The 16,520-nt window shown below is 47.2% G+C and overlaps 1 long non-coding RNA gene across 1 annotated transcript; it reads left to right on the top strand.

Annotated features, from left to right (window-relative positions):
• Positions 1-7,934: 7,934 nt before the first annotated feature.
• Positions 7,935-8,989, top strand: LOC125412695 (uncharacterized). Its single transcript, XR_007235651.3, has 2 exons — positions 7,935-8,141; positions 8,472-8,989. It is a non-coding gene; the product is annotated as an uncharacterized LOC125412695 (long non-coding RNA).
• Positions 8,990-16,520: the final 7,531 nt, after the last annotated feature.

The raw sequence follows: 16,520 nt of genomic DNA, 5'->3' as shown, positions 1-16,520 counted from the left end.
CGTCCCATGGCTGGGTCACCTTGGTGTGGAGCACAGCACTGCCACCCACGCCTCCATCACGTGGCTGGGCCACCCTGGTGTGGAGCACAGCATAGCCACACACACCTCCGTCCCGTGGCTGGGTCACCCTGGTGTGGAGCACAGCATAGCCACACACCCCTCCATCCCGTGGCTGGGCCACCTTGGTATGGCACAGAGCACCGCCACACACCCCTCTGTCCCATGGCTGGGTCACCTGGTGTGGAGCACAGCACTGCCACCCACGCCTCCATCACGTGGCTGGGTCACCCCGGTTCGGATTTCTGTCTTTTCTACACACCCCTCCGATCTGTGACTGGGTCACTTTGGTATGGCACAGAGCACTGTCACACATGCCTCCATCACGTGGCTGGGTCACCCTGGTGCAGACCTCTGTCTTGGCTATTTAGGGTTTATTTTTTTTTGTCTACATGTGTATGTGTGCACATGCATATAGAGAGTAGAGATTGACCTTGGGTGCCTATCTTTATCCGTCTCCATATTATTTTAGAGTCAGTCTCACTGAACCGGGAGCCCACGCATCCACTAGACCGGCTGGAGGCCGGACAGAAAGCTCCAGGGATCCTCCTGTGTCTGCTTTCCTACAGAGACTGCTGGCACATGGGTTCTGGGATTTGAACTCAGGTCCTCATGCTTACATGGCAGGCTCTTTCCTGGCTGTGCCACCTCCCCAGCCCCCAGGCCTTTTAAATGGGATCAATACACTGTCTCATGCCCTCAAACGAGAACTATTTACCTATTAGAATATGCCAACTGTGAGAGTCTAATAAAACTCATTTGCGTTTTGAAACCTCATCCACAATGATGCTATTTACTGGAGTATTTTCATATTTATTTTATTAAGTATAAAAGATCAGTAAAAACTATGTACACCAAAAAAAGATATAAGGCTATCATTATATGCCGACTTCTAGCGTGCCTGTGACACACAACCCATCGGACTGGCTCAGGAGCCCCACCGGGAGGCGTGAGGTCATTCTGTCCACGCTGTTTGATAAATGGAGTCTCTGGGACATTTGACACCCTTAAGAACTCTGGAAATTTAATTTCAAAATTAGTTGACTAATGTGCTCTTTTCCCCTGAACCTGTTGCAGGTAGACAGTGACTCCCACCAGGAACACTCAAGTTTCTCTTCACAATCCCTTCCACAGACGGGCGGGAAGATGTGCTAGGAACAGTTTTCCTCAGAGCACATAGCAGCTATGACCTCCCTCACCCTTTTCTCTAAACATGCCCCAACTTAGTTGATCAGTGGGGGAGGGGGTTGTTGCTTTTTCCTCTTTAACTCACTGGTTAAATCAGAAATATTTATTCTAAGACACAGTTTAAGAAACTCTGTAATTCTCAATCTGTCTGAGCCGTTACAAATAAATCCAAGATGAATGCCTATCATTGTTTCCAACCTCGTTAAGCAAATGGGGGTAGAGATGTATACAGTTCATCAGAGTAATTAGTTGAATGGGGCTGAATAATTCCAAGAATAAACATTGGGACCCCTAGTACCTTAGGAACCCCCTAGAGTGAGAAGGATTATAAATGAAGTGTCCAGGACAGAGAATGGCCCAGATACAGTTAACATCCTGGGGGGTATATGGGACACATTAGATAAGCCAGAGATGCGGGCTTAGGGTTTGCCGTCTTTCATCAGGGCTGACTAACGCTTATTGGCTTATAGCTTTGGTGTGAAGAGCAGTGTGGGATGCAGGGAAGTGGGTAAGAGGAACGGACTGGTGGCGACAGCGTCCCCTACTGCCTAAGAGCCGCCTTCCTTCCCCAAAACGACGGCGACAGCGCTCCCTACTGCCCAAGAGCCGCCTTCCTTCACCGAACTGAAGTTCCAGGGTGTTTAGAGACACAGTACCCCAAGGGAAGTCTGGGAGAAACAACGGATGCTCACTGACATCCTGCAACACTGCTGGCATCGTGTGCACATTTTTAATCTAATAAAAATAAAGTTCGTTACAAATTCAGGGAGGAATACGATGTGTTTTCACAAATGAAGAAAACCAGGTTTAAGACAGTTAGATAATCTTTGCCGATGCTAGAAGGCAAACCACCCAGGGTTCAGACCTAGAAATGGATTTCTTCGGCCCCACACTCCCAGCTGAGCTAGAAATGGGCTTCTTCGGACTCATGCTCTCCCAACTGAGCTATCCTGGCTGCTGCAATGGGACCGGGTGGGGGGAGGGGGGCATTTACAGAAGCAAGCTGCCCGTAGTCAGAAACCCAGGGCACAGACCCCCAAACATATGATGTCCAACTGTCCCGATTTGCCTGGACCAAGAGGGTTTGGGGGACCCTGGGCACATTTGGAGTAAACTGGAGAGTGGATAACGGTTGCTGGACCCCAGCTGAACAAAGCATCGGGGTGGAAGGTTCTTGTTGAGGAACAAGAGGATGCCCCGCTGTCTGCCCTGTCCTCTGTTTCCAGGCAGCAGTCACGAGGAAGCCATCGCTGGCCCACTTGTCTTATGCCTTGACACATCCTGGGGCATTGTCAAAGAAGTTTACACCTCCACCAGTATGAATTCCTCAGTTCCTGCCCCAAACTGTCAGTCACTAGGAATTTAGCTAACTGGACTACCCACTCTAGCGGAAGAGCTGAGCCTGGAGCAACACAGGAACACAGGCTTCCTCCGGAAGGAGGTTGAGGAAGGTTGAGCAGAGGCAGCCAAGCCAAAGCTCGCAGAGTGCTTGCTAACGCGCGGGGCGCTGAGCTCCATGCTTGAAGAGACTTGTCTTGCATGTCTGCACACACTCCCTCTTTGTAACAGCTCTAAAAGGTAGCGGTTGTGAACACAAATTACAGGTCTAAAGAAGAAAAAGATAAACAAACCCAGAAAGAAGCTAAATAACATGTCTACGGCCACACAGATAGAAAAACAAAAATGTGGGACTCAATTTCTGTCCAAAGCTGTGTGACTTTTTCTACTATATCATAGTGTCTGGCTGTGGCATTCTGAGATGATACATATCTGACCACCTTCCTGGCTCCTGGAACAGGGTCTCTAAAGCCCCCTGTTTTTCAAAGATTTACTTTATTTTTCATTGCATGCACGCGTGTGGCTACACACATGTGAGTGCAGATGCCCACGGGGGAGGCAGCAGATTCTCTCTATAGCTGGAACTATAAGATGGCTCTAAGCCACCTGGCATGGGTACCAGAAACCAAACTCAGGTTCTCTGCAAGAGCAGAATATACTCTTGACCATGGAGACATCTCCCCAGCCCAGAACGCTGGCGTTTTGAGGGATACGATGACAGGAGCATCTGTCATTATATCTGGCCTTAATCCCAAGTGAGAAGGGGATCGTGAAAAGCCCTGACATAATCAGCAGGCCAGAAGTATTAAGAGGCCTGGCCCTAGTGACTGGTGGCTGAAATGGGTACAGTCTTAGCAAACTTAGGGAAAAGCCTTTAACCTAGAGGGCCCATACTAACCCCAAGTAATTAGTGTCAAATAGGATTAACACACTGAGTGTCACGAGGCTGGAGAGGCAGCTCACCTGTTGGGAACTAGTCAGAGGACACACGTTTGGGCATCCATAACCATATCTGTGGCACACATATATGCATGCAGGAAAAACACGTTCATACATAAAGATAAATCTTAAACAGTATTTTAAAACATTGGATGTGGGCTGGAGAGATGGCTCAGCAGTTAAGAGCACTGCCTGCTCTTACAAAGGTCCTGAGTTCAATTCCCAGCAACCACATGGTGGTGGCTCACGACCATCTGTAATGAGGTCTGGTGCCCTCTTCTGGCCTGCAGGTGTACATGCAGAAAGAATATTGTATACATAATAAATAAATAAATAAATAAATATTAAAAAATAAAACATTGGATGTGAAGTTAGGGTAAGAGGTTTTTTTGGTTTTTTTGTTTTTGTTTTGTTCTGTTTTGTTTTGTTTTGTTGCGGGGAGAGTTGAGGTAGGGTTTCTCTGAAGCTTTGGAGCCTGTCCTGGAACTAGCTCTTGTAGACCAGGCTGGCCTCGAACTCACAGAGATCCACCTGCCTCTGCCTCCTGAGTGCTGGGATTAAAGGTGTGTGCCACCACCGCCTGGCTGGGGTCAGAGTTTTTAGATCCGTTCCTAGCATCTTCATTGCCCACTAAACTGGCCTTGAAATCACCAGGAAACACATTTCTGGGTGTTACTTTGAGTTTCCACTGAGGTTTCATGGACAGAGGACCCCCTGAATGTTGGTGACATATCCCTTGGTCTGTAGTCTCAGGATGAATAAAAAAGGGGTGGGGGTAGAATGAAGCCACTGCAAATACAACATTGATGGAGCACGCATGCTTCTTTCAGAAAAGAAGGCAATAATAATAAACATCTTCAAGATTCTTCCTAAAGTCAGCAGTGCTTGGAAGGCTGAGGCAGATCTCTGTGAGTTTGCGGCCAGCTGAGTTCTAACACAGTCATGGCTACACAGAGAAACCCTGTCTTTGAAAACCAAAAACCCAAAACCGAAAAAAAAAAAGATTCTCACCTCCTGAGACGTCTGCTGATCCAGGGTGGGGCACACAGCAGTGTGTGCAGGCCTAGCGTGGGTTGGCTGGCACCTCCCAGATGGCATCTGCACACAGAAACGACAGATATGAGGAGCCACAGGTGGACAGTTTGTTTGGCTTGTGACAAGAATGGATTGAAGTTCATTCATTCTCAGAGAAGAGAAGCACCAAACTTTGCAGCATAATCCCACCCAAAAGAAAAAACAGCAACACACACACACACACACACACACACACGCATGCACACACGCACACACACAATCTCCATTTTAAAAATCTAGTAACCCAGCTAGGCAGTGGTGGCCCAAGTTTTTATTCCCAGCACTCCAGAGGCAGGCAGATCTCTGAGTTCAAGGACAGCCTGGTCTACAGAGCGAGTTCCAGGACAGTCAGAGGTACACACAGAGCAGCCCTGTCTGGAAAAAAAAAAATGAAATCAGCTGTGTTAGTTTAGTTTCTGTTACAGTGATAAAAACACTCCAACAAAGGTAACTATAAGGGAAAAATGGTTTATTTGGCTTACAACTCCAAGTTGCAGTGCATCGTTGCAGGGAACTCAAGATAGCAGGAACCTGAAGCAGGCTGGTTAAATCCAGTTTGAAATAGGGAGAACAAAAGTTTGGGCGCTTGCTGCGCTCCCTTTCTCCACTCTTGTACAGTGCAGGACTCAAACGCAGGGAATAGTGCCGCCCACAGTGGGTGAGTCTTCCCGCACAAATTAATGTGATCAAGACACCCCCAGACATACCCAGAGGCCACCCTGATCTAGACTGTCAAGATGACGGAAGTAAACATCACGTGACTGGAGAGCTGGTTCAGCGGTCAAGAGCACTGACTGCTCTGCTGGAGGACCTGATAGCTTCAGTTCCGAAGGATTGCTGCCCTCTTCTGGCCACAGAGGATACTGCATGCATGCCGTGCACAGACATACACTCAGGCAAAAACACCCGCACACATAAAATACTGCAAAAATCTAAGATAACTGTAGCCAGCAGCCTTCATTTCTCTCTGCTTCCTGACTATAGATGCAATGTGACCGGTCACCTCACGCTCCTACCGCCTTGTCTCCCTGCCATGGCGGACAGCATCCTTCTCAAACCGTGAGTCCAAAAATATCCTTCTTCCCCTAAGTTGTTTCTGTCAGATATTTTTGTCCAGAAAATGAGAAAAGCAACTAATACATTGGTGTTGGAACAAAGCCCGCAGAATTCTTAGTCTTAAACCGTACACATTTGCTCCCAGAAAGATGGCTCAGCGAGTAGATGTGTTTGCTGCCAAGAGCTGATGACCTGATTTGATCTCTGAGACCTACACACTACTCCTATGCATCATGGCCCATGCTCCCAGGCACCTCTCTCTCCTTCTCCCTCTCCCTCTCTCCCCCTCTCATGTATGCATGTGTGCCTGTACATACATGTGCATAAAAATAAGAAATTTTTAACAAAAACACATATGAAAAGGAAAATAAGTAAAAATAGACCCCAGTACCAATGTACAGGTATGATGGTGCACACCTTAGTCTCACAACGTGGGAGACAGAGGCAGGCAAATCTACACAGTTCAAGGCCAGCCTGGTCTATAGGGTGAGCTCCAGGCTACGCAGAAAAACCCTGTCTCGAAAAACCCAAGGGGGGAAAAAAAGAAAGACAGTCTAGCTTTGTTGGGAGGAGAGACCTACTTAACTGGTCTCTCGTGTCTGTAAGAGCAGAGTGTGACAGGTCATGCGAGTTAAGGTTGTGACTGCAGGTGGGGTCACGCTATGTGGCAAACGCTGCACAAGTAAATCCGCCCCCTCCCCTAAAGCTGTTTCTGTTCTTTGTTCCCTGTCTTCTGCTGTGGGGACACGGGAAGCAGGACCTTGTCAGATGGCAGAATCAGGCTCGTGGGCTTCCAGAAACCTGGTCAAATGAACTTCCATTTGCTATACACTACCCCACCTCAGAAACAGCCGGAAACAGACAGGAACACAGCGTGTGAATGGTTCAGAGGGAATGTCATGTGGACGAGACAACAAAAGCACTCCCTGCCTACAGGCTTGTCACTTGTCAGCGCTGGTGCCGAGCACACACACAAACCACTCTGCTTTCCATCTTTACACCTCTCAGTAAAACCTTAGCTGATCAGTGAGTTCCTCCTCCCAGAGCCTTCAGAGACTCCCTCATCTCCTTGGCGTTCCGACATAGACCCCAGTTTCCAAACTCTGACGTTTAATGACGAATCCACCGGAAAGGGCATTGACATCTCAGATCTGCCCTCCAGAAATTCTCAGTCAGAGGTGTGTAGTATGCTCTGAGGTTTTATATTTTTTATTTAACTTTTTTTTTTTTTTTAGCTTTTTGAGACAGGGCCTCGCTGTGTAATCCTGGCTAGCCTGGAACTCATGATGTAGACCAGGCTAGCCTCAAACTCAAGAGATCTGCCTGCCTCTGCCTCCTGAGTGCCGGGATTAAAGGTGTACGCTACCCAACATGGCTGTAACCTGGGGTTTTTAATAAACTTTCCAGGTGATTCTGAAGTAGGTGGTTGTGTTCACCAATAGGAGAAAAATGTCCAAATCCTGAAGAAGGCACTAAAGTCCCTCCTGAATTCGACCCCCTCTTATCTTTCCGGACTCAATTCTTTCCTGTTGGCAGTTCCTGGAACAACTCGCCAGCAATCAGCAGGCGGTGCACATACATTTCCCTTCACCTAAAGTTACTTTTCCTTCTTCCTAATGTGACCGACGCCTCAAACTCCAGGGCCACTAGCCACACTGTCACCTCTTTGGAAGTGTGCTGGCGTCATCAGACGGAGCTCGTTACCCCCCGTTGTTCATCTAGAACATGAATCAGATTGCTATGTCACTATAATATTAACATTTGCAGGGGGACCATTCTTATTTAGGGCTGAGGATACAGCTCAGCTGAAGCGTCTTGCCTAACACTGGGAAGGCCCTGGGTTCAATGCTCAGGATCATAGCCAGTCACTCTTGCTAGGATGTAAGCAGGAATGTGCCTGGTTCTTTGCGCAGGGCCTGGCACAGCGAATGAAGGAATGAACGGTCCATGCTATGTTCTCCCGACTTCCTGAGCTCTTAATGGTCTAGGCCGGTGAGATTGGAAGCCCCACGAGAGAGGACGGCTTTCCTACTTCTATGTGACAGGGACGCCAGTCAGTGAACATATCCAGTGGGTGATACCAGCTAGCAGTCCCGCACATCCCAACAGAGGGGGTACACCCTCCTGTACACCTTCCGCGTGTCCTACACCCTCCCCACAGATAGGAAGAGACCTAGAAGCACAGCCCTGGGCTGCCAAGGCCTCGTTCCCAGCTCTCTGACCCTTCTGTTGATAGAACACTGTTGCTATAGAGATGACATTACTCTAAGGGGCAGCGTTGATTGAAGCTTCCGAAACAACCCCTCAGGAAGGCTGTGGATGGAGTCGCTTCACCCAGTCATTCACTTCCTCCTCTATTTGCTCGCCTATTCCTGCGTCTACTCATGTTTGTATTTGTTGGTTTATTTTATTACCGTCTTCATAGAGGATTAGGCAGCCAGCTGGACCAAATCCTCTTTGGGTACAGACAGCCCTACTGATTGCCCATGGTGAGATCTAAGACCCAGCTAATACTGGTCAAGGAAGGACAAAGAGGGCTTGTGAAGGGACAGAGGCCGGCCTGACAGGAAGGAGGCGGTCCTGAGGGAAAGAGCAGGATGAGGCTGGCCAATGTAAACCTGATACACTCACTGCAAAACCCCACCCCACCCTGCTGCGGCAGGCTCCTGAGGGCTAGTAGTTCAGGGCTTCCTCGGGAAGGCACTGTGCACCCTCACAGAGTGACCAAGCCCAGGGGCAGGGACAGGCCTGGTCAGACAGTTGATGTGGGTTGTCTACAGGTGGACAATGTCTCTAGACTTCAAGTTTGGCTTTTGCAGGGTCTTCACGACGTGCTTTGCATCGACAAGGGCAGGACTGGCCTAGGCCAGGCTGCCTCCACCCGTGCCTGGCCTCTGAGCCCTGTACCTGGTCACTTCTGGCTGGCGGGCCCGTGGAAAGACCTTCATCCTCTGGAACGGCACCCCAAGAGCCCTGCAGTGACCCATCTACTCAGTCATTGTGTATATATTTCAAGCTGCCTCGCTCTGCAGTTGCTCAAGTGCCCAGGTTTCTGAAGAAGCGGAAGTAGGGGTGGATGTGTGGACTCCTGCTGCCACGCCATTCTGGATTTCCGTTAAGTGGGGGACTGTCTGCCCACGCCTCCACTAGTAATGTGTTTGTAGGCAGTTGCCAGTACTCTTGGGAAAGAGTATGGGGGACGCAGGAGGAGAAAAAGCAGGGAGAGAGGGGGTAGAAATGATATACATACAGTATTCATGTATGAAATTCTCCCAAAAATGTAAAAAATAATAATAATGATAGAGAAATAAATATTGGCTTCTTTTTGGCTGTCCAAGAGGTACAAGTGTTTCATTTTGGGCACTGAGTTGTATTTTGGGAGCTTTGACCCACTAGCTTTAAAGGGAGGGAATAAACCTTTAACCTGCTCATAAAAGGGAGGGGTGAGGAACCTTAAGAGGAAAGCAAGGGTAGGAAACCTAGCGTCTGGGATGCATCTCTCCGCTGCCGCCGTCGTTTCTGTAGCTTACCCAGGGGTCAGTCACAAACGAGGTGTGGAGGTCAGCTCTAGTGCCGGGGACTGGAACAAAGTGCGGTTCCGGTACCGCGTCCTCTCAGAAGCTGTACCTGTGGAGTAGATGAAGGACGCGCCCACTGTTTCTTGTTCGCATCTGCCTAGGGAAAGATTGCGGATGGCTGGAGTGTCTTTGTCCGCTAGGCTAGCAGGTTGCACTCGCTGCTCCAGGGGCACCAGGGGCTCTGCATTTTCTCATCTCGCTTTGTTCCGACTCTTCCTGATGGTGCTGATTAGAACCCAGCACCCTCCAGGAAGCTCCCAAATTGGATCAATCTGGAAAGCACAAAGGAGAAGAGAGGCGAGCTCTGGGAATAAATATGTAAAGCAAAGCCTCTGCTCTCCAGAGACTCCTCTGTGGGCCACAGCTTTCAGCAGTCGGACGTCCAAAGGCGGCGGGCATACCACCGACATCTTAAATAAAAATGTCAACAATTTTTTTTTGTTTAATATTAAAGAATGGTTCGGGTGACTTGGAAGGAAGCCTTTATTTTTAATGTAGTACTATTAATTTGATAGAGGTCTTGGAGATCTCATGGTCGAGATTTATTAGATGTATTGAAGTTACCAGACACTTCTGGTTCTTTGTAATCTTCACAGCTCTGGAAGAGAAAATTGTAAAATCAACAAGTGTTTGAATTAGAGATGTTTGGAAATGTGAATAAGGAATAAACTCCAACCTGATATTTTATTCTGCTTACCACAATGTTACATGGTTGTTACGAGTTTGCATTAGAATACAGACTTTATGTTAATGTTTTAACTTTACAATAGTAAACTCATGGTTGAAAGAAGTTAGTCATGTAGGCTGGGTTTGCAGCTCGGTGGACAGAGTATGTGCCAGCATCCATAGGGTCACCATGCCAGATCCACACCCAAAAAGGCATCTCAATTTGTCTGTGCTGTTTGGACAGCAAAGAACCTGGGAGGAAAAGTGGGAAACACAGAATGTTTTTTGCGAGTTAGTGCTTCTGTTGTACATGCTAAGGAGGCTCCCAGTCTGTTGGTAAGGCACAGTAGCGTTTCCTAGGGGGCTAGTGGGCAAGTCTGTGTGCAAGTTCTCGGTAACGAACAATACACCTAGTGAAGATTAATTACACACACTCAACTTTGCAAGAACACAGTGTACACAGTGTCTGGTGTTCTCTAAGAAAGTGTTTGCATGAAGCTTATTTGGTCAATATTTATTACTAAAGGACATCTCTACCAGCAATATGATTTGAGAGGTAGCTCTAAAATCTATGGTTTGCAAGACATTAGGGCAACACTTGTGAGTTGTGGGGTTCCGTGATTGTTCTTTAGGTAGTGGAGGGGGGTGCTCATCGCTGTTATGTGTATGTGTGTGGTGTGTGTCTGCCGGCTTGTCATTTAAGAAGAACTGTATGGTGTAGTTCTAGCTGTTGTGAAGGTGGCCAACGGGACGGCTTTCTGGTTTGGGTCCGGGGTTTTCATATTGAGCTCATGACGTTCTAGTTACTCGGTTTTAATTGGTGCTTTGCGATGTCTGTTGAGACAGGACCTGGGCAGCTGGCAATGAAGAACAGAGTTTAAAGACAACAGGAACTCAGATTATGAAGATGTGTTCCTTGGGAACAATTTAAGTTTCCCATCAACGTTTTACCTGCGTGGCAAATTAGAATATGACATCCCCAAAATATGAAGGATTGTTGCACTAAATGTAACCGAGCAGAAAATCTAGGCATGGTCTCCGCCTCCTCTGTCTGTGAAAGGCAAAGTATGAATTAACTAAGACAAAAGACCTTGCTTCTCCTTCCACCGGAGGGAGGCAGTACCGAGAGAGGCGTTTACACCTGCCGGCCTAGAGATGGTGACGGATGGACCTGTGGCCGTTCTGTACTGGCTGCCTCTCCTAAAAGATTCAGATTCCTAAATGTTCTCTAAAAGTTAGTAATTCTTTGTTGAAGATGTAAAGGGAAGCCTCGGTGTCTGGGCTTGTCTCATCCCTGGTGAATATGTGAAATACGTGTTTGCTTTTGTAAATGATTTTTATTTATTTTTATTTTATATGCATTGGTGTTCTGCCTGCATGGATGTCTGTGTGAGGGCATCAGCTCCCCTGGGACTGGAGTTACAGACAGTTGTGAGCTGCCATGTGGGTGCTGGGAATTGAACCTGGGTCCTCTGGAAGAGCAGCCAGGGCTCTTAGCCACTGTGCCATCTCTCCAGCTCCTGAAATATATGTGCTAATAATGACTCTTTCCCCAGCACCGGGGACAGACTCAGTATCCTACCGTCGAGCTGTCTCCAGCTTTTTGTATACTTTTAATCTCTCTTAGGTGCCCAGGCTGACTTGGTGCTCACCCTGTAGCCAGCAAGGCCTTGAGTATGCAGGCTTTCTGCTTCAGCCTCCAGTGTAGCTGGGATTACAGGGCTGTGCTACCAGAACCGGCTTATTTTAATCTGCCTTTTCTGTGATAGATACCCATCACAACTAAAAACCTAGGGGATTGTTCTTCTATGCTGCTAACTGCACTTTCTGAGAAACTGTGTGTTACTGAATTATAGCAGCCATAGTATACATCGGGTCTTGCTACCAGTTGATATTTTTCCCTCTGTAAACACAACTACTCTCATAGTAGTCCTTGCACACACACTCACACAGTGAGTAGGTTAGGTAGCTTTTGGTGGCACAGTCTAAGTGAAAGTCCACATTTCCTTCAGTAATCTAGTGTAACACGTTATTATAACCAATGACATACCTTTCATAATTTATTTTTGTCGTCCCCAAAATTACTTACTTGCGTATGTGTGTAAGTTCCTATGCAAACACACGTGTGTGCAAGTGCTTGTGTGTTGGGTGTCTTCCTCTGCTACTTTCAACCTCTGTTTTGTTTTGTTTTGTTTTTTGAGACAGGGTTTCACTGTGTAGCCCTGGCTAATCTGAAAATCACTGTGTAGACCAGACTGACCTTGAATTCAGATGCACCTGCCTCTGCCTCCCGAGTGCTGGGATTAAAGGTGTATGCCACCACCCAGCTTTCAACCTTTTTTTTTTTAGAGATAGGACTGCCAATGAACCTGGACTTGCTATTTTGGTTAGACTGGCTGGCCAGCATACCCCAGCAATCCTCCTGTTTCCACTTCCCCAACATGGGGTTTCTAAGCACACGTCATCACATCTGATGCTTTACACGGGTGCATGGGATCTAAACCTGGGTCTTCATGCATACATGGTGAGCACTTCGCACACTGAGCCCTCTCCTCAGTTTCCAGCTGTGATGGCCAGTTTCAGCTGCCCACTTGGCACAGTCGAGAATCCCTGGAGAAGAGATTCACAGTGAGGGATGGCCTAGTGTTGCGGGATTTCCCTCTGTATGTTGTGATTGTCATTAATAAATAAAGAAACAGCTTTGAGCCTATAGCAGGGCAGAACTTAGCTAGGCGGAGAAAACTAAGCTGAATGCTGAGAGAAAGAAGGATGAAGTCAGAGAGAAGCCATGGAGCCGCTGGAGACAGATGCTGGGAACTTTACCTGGTAAGCCGCAGCCACATGGTGATATACAGATTAATAGAAATGGCTTAAATTAATATAAGAGTTAGCCAATAAGAAGCTAAAACTAATGGGCCAAGTGGTGATTTAATTAATAACCAGTTTCTGTGTGATTATTTCAGGGTTTAGCTAGCCGGGCGGCAGGGAACCAACAAGCGGCCCTTCTCCCACAGCCTAACTTGAGAATGACTATAGGGGTCATCTCGATCATGTCAGCCACTGTGGGGAACCCAGCCTCCAAGCGAACAGCACCATCCCCTGGGTTGGGGTCCTGGACTGCAGAAGAGGAAGAGAGCAGGCTGAACAGAGATAACCCCATTCTCCCTGCGTCTGAACATTTATCACAACACGAAATGAAAATAAGATGCCAGTCTCAAAATGATTTCTATTTGTGTACAGTGTGGGATTTCCCTCATCTTGAACCAACTGAAAGATGCTCCAAGTTTGGAAAGCCTACGGAGAAACGACATGGAAGTGGTCACACTGACAGACCAGACTGCGCTGCTTAGGAGGCAGAGGCAAGAAGACTGCAGATGTGAATGCTGCGTGGGCTCCAGAGTGAATTTCAAGCCAGCCTGGGAGATGTAATGAAATCCTGCCAGAAAACAGAAAGAGGGCGAGGGAGGAGGCTTAGGGGTAGAGTGTTTGCCTAGAGTGTTTGCCTAGCACACTCAAGTGTGTGCGTGCGCGCATGCGTACACACACCACACACACCCACACAAAAGTAATCAAACTGCAAGCTACTTAATGTAATATTTATTTTCATGCCTGTTTGGTACCTGAATCCTAACTTTGAAGGGACTGATAATAAGCACAGTACTTTTAGTGCCTGTGTGTGTGTGCATGTGCGTGTATGTGTGTATGCATGTGTGTGTGTGTGTGTGTGTGTGTGTGTGTGTGTGCGTGCAGTTTCAACAAGAGGCTTTATTCTGTCACATTCTTTTTTTTTTCTCTCCTAGGCTTTGGTTCTTACATCTAGGGAAGCTGACTCCGGCTCTTTATCTTTCCCCCAGGTGGTGATTAAAGTCTCTTTCTCAAGTGTATAAAATTAATTTTATGATAGAAAGCTGTAATCTCACCCCCTGATCTATCCTTTGAGAAGTACATAAAAGAAGGAGGCAAAATCTCAAAAACAAAGGCCATATTTATATTCTAATACCACATGGTAAAAACTGGGAAGGATCAAAGTGTTCATGTTGTGGGGATCTTTCCTTTGCACAAGAGGCTCTTCAGAAGGCATTTCTTTGGAGTTTTTTCAAAGTCAAGAAAAATCACCACAGTCAAGATCATGTTTTGCACGCCACCGTTAGATTACAGCTTGCTTGGTTTTGTGGTCTTAAAGATCAGTTCCTTTTTACATTATAGGCAAAGAACTATATAATGGAGATTCTAACTGTAATAGCATTTAGAAGACTCACTTTCCCTGACTCCTGTGATATGGGTGGTGGGTGGGTACATAGGGAGGTTGGTAACAATGTGAGTATAGGTTTGTGTGTGCGTGTGTGTGTGCGTGTGCATGTGCATGTGTGTTTATGACGGCTTTGGTTACCATTTGGAACTTTTACGGCCTTAAATTTTTAGGACCATTTTGGTAGTTATGCCCATGTCCTATCTACAACACCACTGACCAATATCTATACGCCAAGCATTGGCTAGGTTAAAGGGCTTTTTGTGAGGCACATAGTACATGACCTTGCTCTTATAGAATATTGGGAAAACATTTCAATGTGTACACTGTGCACTGTGCTGCAAAGAAATTAAGTGTTGTACAATGAGACAGAGGAGAACAAGCATGCCACTGTCAGGGATGATGTGACGGTGGCCACAGCTGGTATACCTGCCCTAAAGGGAGAGAAAATAACCCAGGAATCCCAAGGAGCCAGGATGGTTCACTGTGGCTGAGCCATTCCACTGGAGAGAGGATGACGGGAAAGGTACCCGGGAGGAGTCCCCCAGGCTTGGTGTTTCTTTTATGACTGAGACTTCTCAGAATACTCTTAGAACTAAAAGAAAATCTCTAAAGGGTGAGAGATCTGAGGGGGCGGGGAGCAGACCAGCTCTCCTGGTAGCCTGACAAAAATCTAAGCCTCAGTTTCAGTTTACTAGAATGGAACAGAGCAGAGAAAGCAGTCTCAAGAAAACCACAGCTTATGTACGGGTGACCATCAGCAAGCACCCCCACAAGTCCTTTTGCTGGCTCAGCAGGCCCCCAAAACTCTCCTGCTAGCTCAGTAGATGCCTCCAGACTTCCACAAACTAAAAATAGCTTCCCTTATCCTTCCACAGGAAAGCACCTAACCACTAGGCCACCCACCAGTTAGTTCTCACCAATCAGCTCACAGACTAATCTTTCCTCCACCAATCAACCCCAGATTAATTCCTCTTCTCTGGAATTCCTGTAACTCCTCTTAAAAGGAGCTTGTGACCTTCTGTGGGGGTTGCCAAGTGCCACCCCAGCATTGGAATTAGTAAAGTGCTCTTGTTATTGCATATGTGGCTGATGGTCTTTTTGGGGGGCTTCTCTTGGACTCTAACATAGGTCATAAATACAGAAGCTCACAGACATTCAGGTTACTGTGAGAAGACAGTCAAGCACGGCGGCACATGCCTGTCAGTCCAGCACTCAAGAGGCTGAGGAAGGAGGACTGTGAAATTAAGGCTGGCCCCGGGCACATAGTGCATTTCAGACCAGGGTGGGCTGCAGAGTGAGACCATGTTCAAAAGCAAAACAATAAACAAATGAAAAAGTGGCTGTGAATCAGGCGGTGGTGACCCACACCTTTCATCCCAGCACTCAGGAGGCAGAGGCAGGCGGATCTCTGTGAGTTTGAGGTCAGCCTGGTCTTCAGAGAGAGTTCCAGGACAGTTGGGGCTACACAGAGAAACCCTGTCTCGAAAAACCAAAAAGGGAAAAAAAAGGCAAAGTCGCAGCGAGGAAATCAAAGGTGGAATAGATGCCGTTTAAAAGAAGTCGTTTGCCGTTACTACAGTCCAGGTGACAGCTGTACTGGAGGAGATGGTGACAGGGATGTTAAAATGTTTCACGGAAACAAATCGCAGAACCAAGCTGCCTGTCCGTCAGCATGCAAACTAAGCATGAAGTAGACACACAGCAGGATGTTCAGGTACAAAAGGGAACCGTGTACTGATACTATGACGCAGATGACCCTAAGAAACATCCTGTAGAAAAGAGAAACCAGATGCTAACGGTCAAAGAGGTCACTCCCCACCCCCACCCCCAATCTGCGAACTAGGCATTGGTGTTCCATCACACATAGAGCCACATCCCCAGCCCTCTGTCTACTTTCTATTTTGAGATAGTCAGTACCTAGTTGTCCTGGAAGGTCTTGAACTTGTGACCTTCCTGCTCTAGCCTCCCACACAGCTTGGATTATAGGTCTGCACCACCAGACCCAACTATACATTGTATAACTATTTATATGAGATGAATAAATAAATCAGCAAACCCACAGAGACAACAGATTAATGGCAACAGGGACTGGGGGCACCGAGATAGATTGTTTAATGGACATGGGATATTATTCCAAAGTTATTATTTATTTATGTGACAGGATCTCTCTATGTAGCTCTGGCTGTCCTGGAGCTCACTATATAGACCAGATTGACTAAGAAATCATACCTGCCTGCCTCTGCCTCCTGAGCACTTGGATTGAAGGAATATGCCACCATAGCCAAGGTGATATTTTTTTTTTAACTTTTGAAAGTTGTGGTGGTTTGGATAGGAATGCCCACCCCATAGGCTCATCTATTTGAACACTTGGT

Source organism: Myodes glareolus, chromosome 3 (genome assembly GCF_982192425.1).
Source record: "Myodes glareolus chromosome 3, mMyoGla1.1, whole genome shotgun sequence".
Classification (NCBI taxonomy): domain Eukaryota; kingdom Metazoa; phylum Chordata; class Mammalia; order Rodentia; family Cricetidae; genus Myodes; species Myodes glareolus.
The sequence above is the reverse complement of the archived record's forward strand: the minus strand, read 5'-3'. Positions and strand labels throughout refer to the sequence as shown.